Raw genomic sequence first — 10,995 nt, 5'->3', positions numbered from 1 at the left:
ACATGTTTGGAAGAACTGCCTAAACCTCTTGCTTCCATTCATTTTATCCATTTCCGATCCATTCATTATCTGTTCACCCTTGAACAAAATTCAATATTGCCAAATTATCTTTAAGCATATGCAATGAAATGTTAGAAAATAACTATATTAATATTTTAAATAATGTTGACATTTCATTAACTAAAACAGGTTCAATAAAAAGAAAAGTCAGAGAGTAAAATTAGATGCATAACACAATAACGCAGTGGAAGTTGATTAGGAGAAGCACAGAGGAGACATTTTAGACGGAAAATCTAAAATGCGGGGATAAAAAAAAAATCCAGACAAGATAAGAGAGAAAAGTCATAAATCCTGCAGATATCTCTTGAAGCAATGGAACATGAGAAAAGCGATTAGGAAAACACTAATGCATTTGAACAGTTTTATTATTCTGATGCTGAAACCTCACTTTCCAGGCCTTCAGGTACTTACAATTCTGAGGTGTTTCTAATCAACATATGTACAGACACACCCACATACATATTCACACTTGTGTTCGTATTTATGCTGCAGTTATTTACAATTTGTAGGAAAATACATTAGCACTTAATAAATGCTAGAGTATAATACAGAGATTTCTTTTGGGCCTAATATTCAGTTGACACAGATGAAAAATAAATAAATAAATTGTGAGACTAGCCCATCAGCTTGCACCTCACATCTGGTTCCCTAAAGCCACAGCACGTCTGTGGCATAACCATCTACTGAATGTTGCCATGTTGATTAATTCTAATTTTAAGACAATGATACGCTTGCCACCAAATCAATGTGTCATTGTTAATTGGAGTTTCTTGGCTTTTGTGTTCATTGCCCCCTTAGGCTCTAATTGGGTGCTGACAGTCATTGTGCTTGTGTAGCCCAATACCCAGGTTGCTTAGCTTGTTCTTGTGTGGATGCATTTAATTGAAGAAAAGAATGCCGTGTTTAAATGTGTAACTTTCATCTTCTGTGGTCGTTGTGTAATTAACTGCGAGACAGAGCTGCCAATAGTAAGACACAGAGTATATGTTGAAAATGATGTACTCCCAGCCTATTATATGCAGGTTCTTGGTCAACAGCTTTTTGTTTCAGTCCTTACTGATGAAGTAATGTTCATCAGTTTAAAAGATTTAAAAGATTTGCCTGAAACCACCTCACTACTGGCCTGTCTGGTTGAACAGATCTTAGGCAGTGGTTGTAGCTGTACGGTTTGGTACATCTTCGTACATCTTCGTCACATCACTCCCAGGCTTTCCAAAAAGTTGACTCCCTAATCAACGGTTTTTAGAAAATTGACGCTTTAGGAATGAAGTTTGAGGCCACTCTTTGATCAGGAAATCAACTTTTTGGACTATGGATAAGGCATAGTCCAAATATGGACTATTATGAGCCTAATCAAGAGGACCATATTTTAGTCTCGTCTGAACTTTGTGTCATAAATAAAATCCTTTCAGTTTGACCTTTGAAACAGCTGGCTTTGTCGATTAAAAACAGCTAATCTTTCGAGTGGATGATTACAGTCAGAGGCTGTAAAGCAGCTTGTTCACTGGATACAAAAACTCAAATATTTGATATTTGAAACTGAATATTTTGCATTGGCAAAGGATCGTTCGGCTATTCTGGGAGGATTAAAGACTGTAAAAAAAAAAGGTCAGATTGTGGATTTTTTTGTGTTTGTGAACAGAACAGTCGCCAATGAACATGATCCATAATGTTTCACCAAGTTAAGGAAATATGTTACAATAGTATTTCAATCTGGAGAGACTCACACAGAGAAGAGAATAGCTGTTAGAGATTTAATGATACAGAATCTTTGGCGCTCGGCCCCGGCTGAAGACTGTGAGTCGCGGATCACCGCGGAAAGGACATCAGCTCGGCCGAGCTCGGACAGTCTTCCCCGGGGCCGAAACCGGTGGTGGAGCTGGGTGCAGAAGAATCCTGAAAACATCCATCAGAACGGAGGTGGAGAAGAGGGGAGGAGGTGGGTTGTGCACAGAGACGAGCGGGTTGACGCTCTGGTAGCTTGGCTTTTGAAGAAGGTCCTGGATGATGATAGGCCAAAAGCAGAGAGTTGCTCCAGCCCTGATTGGTTGAGGTAGGACGTGGCGATTGCGAGATGTATGTCAGCTGGATCGAGTCTCCCAGGTTGAATTTACACCTAAGCTCCATTTGTTTCAGAAAACTTGTCTATTATGGGCTTCAACTGCCTTAACTTGCTGTCTTCTGTCAGTTTTAGCTAAATGTACTGCATGTAGTTATTTCTACAAGGACATTCAAGCAGATGTAGAAAGACAGCAGTAACCTTCCTAGTTAGGTTTGGTTGTCCTGCAATGGTGTGGTAAAAATGTATCATCAGGAGGCTGGGTTAAAGACAAATAACTATTTTAGTAAACCAGCTTTAACCACACTTTCTATTTTCTTATTATTATGTAAAAAGGAAATAAAAAACCAAATGTATTCAAAATGTGTGATGTAATATTATTAATGGACACCAAGGTTGTTGCCTTGCAGTATGAGGCAACAAATTGAAGGTTTGTTCAACAACCTGTCCCAGCCTGGGTTCCTTCCACATGAAGCTTGAATGTAGAGCTTGGATCTTCTAATTATTGTTGTAAAAGTGATATTATAGTCTAAATATGATCATGTCAAGCTAAAAAAAAAATGCCATCAAGAAACTGGCTCAATGCAGGACAGCTAGCATGTGTCAATGTGTTTGATTTGATTATTGTTTGAGGCTCAAGCAGACGCAGACATGCCACTTGAGTCAGTAGGTTGGACATAATATAAATTAAAGAAGCCCCTAAAGAAATCCCTCTAATAACATAAACTTCAGATCTTCGATTAATGTGAGGCATACCAAGAACACTGATGATAAATGGCAAGCTTTGACAGTGCAAAAAAAAATGCATAAAAATACCATGCACCCACCAGTACAACAATGTAATTATGAGATGTGGGCTTTAGTTGACATAAGTCTGGAGCATAAAAATTGAAGGTTAATGAGTGTTTTTATATCTCGTGTCTGATTCTAGTGACCAACCTGGGCATAAAACGAGCTGGCAACCACAAAGCAATCAAGAGAATGCTTCGCTGTAATCACTGTTGGCTCATGCATTATGATATACACGTAATTATCTTGACAAGCAACATACAATTTCCACCTCCACATGAAAAATTACTGTTTCGCACGATCCTTCATTTAGACTTTTATAGAACCTCTGTAAACGGTAACGTGGTTTAAGATGTTGTCTTGGCAAAAAGATGAGTACATTACCAGCCATTTCATTTGTTGATAAGGACTGATAGAGACCAAGCCATTTTTTAAGTATTGTGTCTTAACCTATGTTCAATTTTCTCGGTTTAAACACAGTAGGGCAATGGGCACACTGTGAGAGGTAGCAAAAAAACATCGCTTTTTGAAAACATTGTTTGTTCATTCTCCATCTTTTTTAGCAGATTTAATTAATTTGTGATAACTTTAAATTAGGCTGGTTAGAATGTCCATTTTCAGCCTGGAATTGACTGGTTACTAGTATTATTTTAAACAGACTAAGAAGAATGTGTTTCAGTCTGCAAAATTAGATTTATATGAGAAACTATGTTTCTCAGGTTTAAAACATTGCTTCATCCATGTACAGATGGGGAAAGTAACTAAACAACAAAATATTTTTTACTGAAATAAAAATAAAAGGATAATATTGTTAAACTACTCCTAAATCAGTTTTTTTCCATAAAGTTACTTAAATAAATTAAACTAAGTATATGTAACCTATTCGCATGTGATGGAATAACCAGTAAAAAGACAGTCAGACACAAGTTTAAGTTCAAAAATGTTTTTTATGTAACCCAAATGAATAACTTTTTTTTTTACCCAAGTTACGTACACAAACGTGGGTAATTAACTTGGGTTATGGCAATATTGGACCCATAAAAGAGCTCAAAGCAACTGGACTAGACTCCAACTGAAAGGAAAATTACAAAATGACTTACCTAAATGAGACAAAAGGTGAACTTAAATACCGGCAGATCAGCCCTCAAAAAAACACAAAAAGGGTAGAACACACAAAAATCTCACAAAAACTAACATAAGAAAATCCCATTTTCCCTTCAATCTCCCATGATCCTATATTGTGGTGTGAACCAATCTGCAGGTCTTTGCATGCTTGCTGCACCCCTTTTCCACCTCTTCATTCCCTCTGAAGGACTGGAGCAGCTTGTACTGAGAAAAACATCAAGTCAAGTAAAACACAACAGTGCACAGTTTATTTAGAATACAGTGTTATATGATTGTGTAAAATTCAAAACAAAAAACAATTGTTACTCTGGAAACTAAACTCTATATTTAAAGAAATAAATATAAGTGCGGTGAGAGTTACTATGATCTATTGTGCAATGTGATGATTAAACATTATCACATTTGTCTGACTGTATCTGCAGTCATCGCACAACTTCTGGATCAATGATTTGTAACTTATTAATTACCACACATTCAGCATTATACATTAGATTTTAGACTAGAGCATTGAGTGTTGTGTTTATCTGTCAACAAATAAGAAAGTTAGATATTTTGTGAAGTTTTGCAGAAGACAAAAGGAGACAGATTTAAAACTGCTAAAAGCAGTATCTATATAGAGGACTTTTAACCAATCTGGACACACAGATCATTTTAGTGCAGAAGCAGGCCATGAGGACCAGAGGAACAGAAGTTCAGATCTACCATAATAGAAGAGGTCTCGGTTGAAAGCTGTTATAAAACGCCCCAGAAGAGTGTGGAGAATCATCTGTGGAAACTGGTGACTCCTACTTCAAAGGTGGTGGAAAATGACCATGTATAACTGTGGTACTTTCAGATGGATAACCATCTAGACATTGTGATCTGATCATTGATAGACACTGCAAATATCTATCAGGCTCCTTGACTTCTGTAGAGGACCTGAGCTTGATCAGAGAATTGATACAATGTTGCTTTGCAAAATCTTCAATTGCAGATGATTTCATACATAATATGTATATGTAAAAAAGTTACTCATGTCAGGAACTTTTGGAAAAGCATGGAACTTCAGTGCCTGTTTGAAGACAGGCTCCAGCTTATGGACAAACAGCATCTATAAACTGCTTTTCTACCTTACCTAATGCAGAGCATCAATTCTTCCAAGTACAGCTTGGAAAGCTTAAAAGAATGTCCACAGTCTGATATAAGCTTAGAGTCGGCCTCTACGTATGTGTTCAGAAGATATACACACACCGTTGGTTGGGTGTCTGTATGTTATGAAATGCAGTGGAGCAAAGAACACTTATCTAGCTCTGAAGTGTGAGTTAAGTCCAGGCAGCTGCAGAGGGGGAAATGACTCGAAGTACCTGGACACAAAGTCAATACTGGCAAAAGGAAACAAGGTGCAAAAGTAATGTACTTTCAACTCTGGGAAGTTTTAAAATGGCTGGCATAGTTTCTGCTGAAGCATTATTGGTGACATTCTCACTACCTTTAATGGATCCTATCTTAATTTTAAGTTAATACCCAATCATGGAACTAAGCATGTGTGCTTTTGAAAAAAAAAAAGTCTGATATAAATCTATATTTAATGAGTTTCTCACAGTATACTCATTTGTCAAACAATGTAATAAAAATAAATGTTTGATAACAATCTGAAGTTCATGGCTGCCAGTGTAAAGTCACGGCTGCAATTAAAACTGAAGGTTATGTGAAGATTTAAAGACAAATGGAAGCCACATAATTTTATTAGGGTAGTTGACTTTTTTTTATTTTGTTTTGTAGATACCACTTCTTAACAACTATGGCCAGTCAAGAGTATGATGATGTTTTTTTTGTGTTTTTTTTAATCTAATTTCATTCAGTAAAAGGTGGCACAATGGAAAGAAAGTGCAGTTGTACCAGAGCATGACAGGTACTAATGTGAAGGAGATAAAGTAAAAGAAGAAGGGTTCGAAGGCATGGCTGCTTAATTTGCAGTCAAATATGTCCTCAAATAGCTTTATGCTCAAGAGCAAATCAATACACTCATATGTAAAGCTCATCTGTGTTTTCATATAGTTAGAGTTAGAACCAAAGTAAGAAAATTTATTAGCCTAAAATAGCATACAATATATAAAAGTACAACACACTAGATTCAAAGAGGCAGTAACTAGTTAAATATTTAAATGTTTCAGGCTGATGAAATCTTGCATCCCATACAGCATCACTTAGAATTAGGTGAGTGAAAGTTCGGAAGTTCTTTTGGACTTAATATACCGATTCCTCAATACCTCTTTTCTTCCTGGAATTTCTGCTAGTTGGAGCTCAAATAAATCTAGTTCCTTTCTGAAACCTCACAAGAGCTCATGGACACATAGACTGTAAACACATTCAACAAAGTAATTCATTACAGAGTTCTTTGCAGGGTCAATGTTTCCTAGTTCTTGACTCATGGATCTTAAGAATGTGTGTGGCTGACTGCGGGGTTTGACCTGGGTTCGAGTGGGGGTTTCTTTCTCCTGGACTCCCTCTATGTCCCCTTTGCCTGAGAATTCCTGCTGGAGTGCATTATTGCTTATTTGCCTCTGAAGCTTGAATATATATGTTCTGCAGGTCACTGTCTGCATGTGGCCACAGTGACTACCAGCTCTTTGATGCGTTTGTCCACTGAGTGTTGCAATACACCCTGGCCCTAAAATATAAACACACATTTACTATATATGGTATGCCTGGTATGTCAAGACAGGAAACATGAAATGCAAAAACTAAATTTATTCACTTTCTGAGTTGTGCCATGTTATGTTTTCAGTCTGATGATATGGATTGATCAACTAAATTCAGCTATTTGCCAAATCAAATATTTGATTTGATTTATTTCTTGCTCATTCATAGATGATTTTTTTAGTTAGATTTCATGTTCTTTTATGATTATTCAGGTCAGCTACAACTGTCTCAGTTCAAAGCTTACTTTGAACTGAGACAGTTATTTGGACATTTCAAAATTATCTGTTATTTTATGCACATATTAAATGCCTGCCTTTGAAATAATCTTAGCAATTATCAAAGCATCAATAAATAAAATTCATTAGGCAACTGAATTACTTTTCCCTCCCATCTTTATTGTCAACGGAGCAATAAATTGCACACTCACTGTGATATTACTAAAATTAGAGATTTTCTATTTCTATTCTCCGTTCTTCCACAGAGCCACTTTACTGAACAGCCATTTGCTTTGGTTCCCTAACCATCAATGGGACACTCAATGACATCCAATGCTCTTGGTGTAACTCTCTACTTGTGTTCGCTCTTTACCACAAGCAAAACTGTAAAGCAAACGCATAAATGAGGCATTTGTCTGCAGCCCCTCCTGGATTGTGTGACAGGCAGCAGAGTTGGGGTGATTCCATCAATTTGACAAACTGCTTCTTGCAGGAGAAGAGTTAATTGCTGTGGGACCAAAGCAGCCTTCAGCATCCATCAACAAACCTCCTCTTTGCTCCATGGGGTTGGAGGTTGGGTGAAGCATTGAGAAAGGGAAATAAGGAGGAATGGAGTGGGCAGGGAGATGTGAGAAACGTCTGACTTTATTTGGCATTTTGGACAAACCTTCAAAATAAAACAGTGCTGCCGTCCACTGCAGAATTTAGACTCATAATTACAGATACAGTGTAGTATATCAACTTAAACATCACATACATAACATCAATCATCAGTTTCACAATACTGTTCAACATCAACATAGTTACACGCACATGCATACACACACATATATATATATATAATCCATTAGGTCCTGTAGCTGAATGGCTTGAGGGAAGATTGTTATATTCAGTAATTGGGCCTATTTGAAAGCACATATAACGTGGTTAAAATCCTTGGAAAAAGTGGATATGCATGTAAAAGTCCTAATTGTCAAATTTTTGTTTGACAATGTAATTTAGGAACATGTTTCTAAACTAAATAATATAATTTTTATATTCTAAAAACGCTTTACTGAAAATAAAATGACATATTTATGACTGAGTGTATCAGATCACACATTTCCAACTTCGATGTCTAAAACTTATTGGCTGGATAGTTGCTGTTTAGGAATAACGCAGATGGAAGTGGACAGTTCTGCAGGCAAGTTATTAACATTATGCTGATCCCTGAACATAGAGACCACCACCTCATTTCAGCAATCAAAGCACTCCATCAAAACCTCTAAAACTTAGCATGTGGTCACTTGCAAGCAGACCTGCTTGCAAGTGACCACATTAGAGGCATCATTCTGACAGCCCGGCAAAAGATGCCAACCAGGTGCACATTTTTGGACTTTGCTGAGAAAACATTTTGTCAATATATTTTTCTCTTTTTTTACCCCAGTTAAAAGGGTAACTAGGATGAAAAGTGACCCTAGTTAAAAATGCACAAATGCAAAATTGCATTTTTGCCATTACTGCAAAAATGCAGTAATGGCAGCATATTTGACTATTCTGTCACTAACGTCAAAGAAAACAGCCTGTAACCTTATCAAGTCAAAATACAAGTAAGAACATTGCACTGGACATGTTCTTGATTTAGTTGCAGTTATGACCGCCATCAGACAAGATTTCTAAAAATACATGTTTATCAATTTTTGTTAAATTGTGATGGATTAATTGTGCCCTTATGGTCATAAATTTATTATAGATCTATTTACGGGGTGGATGAGAAAGACCTGGTGGGCAAATTTATGTGCCAAATATTTTTCAAAAAAGGACAATTTCATTTAATTGAGAATTGGCAGATTTATTGGTTTTTTTCTTTTTTATCTTCATAATGGAGCACATTCATTGTGAGCTCTGGTCGCAGTCTACACGCTAAATGTTCATTTTATAGATTGAATGTGCCTCTGTATCCTCAGTTTAACCCTGCTGTTTGTCCCTTCTTCCATTTTCCTGCAGAGGAACCAAGATAAGCGTAAAGGCTCCTGAAGCATCAGTATCTTGGGCCATCGCTGCTTTGCTGATGTCAACACTAAACAAACTGGTAGCTTTTAGCAGATGTAATCAGGATGATGTAGCTGACCTGATGCAGCAAGATAGCCAAAGGCTACTATGGGGGGTGAATCACACCACAGGCTTGCTCTGACTTGAATGAATGATAAAATGATCATAGTTTGGCAACTCTTGCATGTCTGTTGTCACTTCGGGTCACACTTTTTCCTGCAGCTTTTATAAAGCAGGATGTTGTGCATTATTTAGCTGCCAGCCATCTTTTTATATATATATTTATATACATTGAAAGATCCACAATGTGTTTTAGACTTGTTTGGAAAATGTAATTCATCTAGAAAGAAAGTGATATTAAGTGGTCAGTTTGTAGATTAGCCCACGTAATTACCCACTTTAAAAATATTGCCTTTAATTTTTAATAATGTCACTGCACTTGTGTTACACTGTATCAATACAATGTTTTTATGAATTAATAAACCATTACTGACAACCAACATGTTCATTAAAATTTTACCTTTAAAAAAGCATTTAATTACTTGTTTTTTTAATAGCGATTTTTAAAGCTTATGCAGCAATTTATCCCATAACAGCCGAAAAGATAATACTCAATCACTTCTCACTCCATTATAAGCCACTTAATATTCAATGCAAACCTGGCATTTGGCTTGATTGAGAGGCTGTCCACTGGCGCTAATTGGTGTGTAAACATTTGAGCAGTCACTCGGAGTGTGTTAGCGAACGTTAAAGCTAGCTGTTTATACAAAAGGGCCCCCCTCTGCCCACTGTCCCTCTTTACCAGTCTTTTTCCACAAGCCTGGCTCTTTAATGTATTTAATTGTCAGAGTAAAAATGTTAATTGCATTTCATTATATATAATTTATGTAGTTTCAGCTGAGGGATTCTTTAATACCCATCTAATTTCAATGGCATCACCGGGAAGCAGCTGGCGATTGTGTGGGTGCACCCATAGTTGATCTGTCAATTAAAGTAGAGGCATGATAGGCAGGTAGTGTTTTTCACACATCTATTCATTTTTACACCTCACTCAGAGTGTTAATACACAATAATGGCCTGAGAAAACTCAGTGTGGCTTAGTAATGCTGCCTCTGTGTGCCGCATAAATCTATTGTGTAAGTTTCTATGGCTTAAATCAAAAACATTTATGAAATTACTGAATTTGAGGATTAATATTATTATGTTCATCACAAGAATGTGTGTTCTGAACACATAACATAGCTGATACATATGTTTTTCTGCATACCAAGGGCTTTTCTCTACTAACCTGTGACATTGTTGATTTGATTCTTTCATGCATGTTCAAGAATCCTTGAATAATTGGTGACATTGTATAACTATTACCAATTATTATCAACTATTACCAATTCACCAGCCTTGGTTTTAAAATTGGTTAAAGGATGTTCACCACCATCATATAAGGCTAAACCAGCCTTGCTTAAACCAGGATGCCTTTGTGGTCAAAACCTGTAAAGTTGTTTCTACTTTTAGAATAGGACTGCCACATAATGATGTGTAACATCAGCTGAAAGATCACCTGTGTCACTTTTAGTGAAATTTATAGGGAAAAAAACTGCCTCCAGAATAAACTGAAGACTCAAAAATAACACTTTGTCAGTATCTCATTTTGTCAGTATCTCATTTGCATACGTTGAGTGCACAGTGCAAAAGTCGGACAGCACAAAATAGTTATGTGAAGAAAATAAGAGTTCCATTGCTGTGTCCATAGCCAGCTAAACAGCTTTGAAAATATTGCAGGTTTTTTTATTTATTATTTATTCAGAAAAAAAAAAGCTCTGAAACTATAAACACAAGCATTAATAGATTCTATGTGCAATGATATTTCAAAACAGTTTTAAGCTTTACATTTTCATGCTACCTTATTTTATCTAGTCTGTCACTCTCTTGGACCATTACTGGTATTATGTGTTATATTTCTGGTTAAAGCAGTGTACTGATTCATGTGTTAAATTAGGACATGGCTTATCTAACAAATTCACAATGACTGCAGCA

The sequence above is a fragment of the Poeciliopsis prolifica genome, unplaced genomic scaffold (genome assembly GCF_027474105.1).
Source record: "Poeciliopsis prolifica strain line A6 unplaced genomic scaffold, Auburn_PproV2 SCAFFOLD002, whole genome shotgun sequence".
In the NCBI taxonomy this organism is placed as follows: domain Eukaryota; kingdom Metazoa; phylum Chordata; class Actinopteri; order Cyprinodontiformes; family Poeciliidae; genus Poeciliopsis; species Poeciliopsis prolifica.
This window is presented reverse-complemented; position numbering follows the sequence as displayed.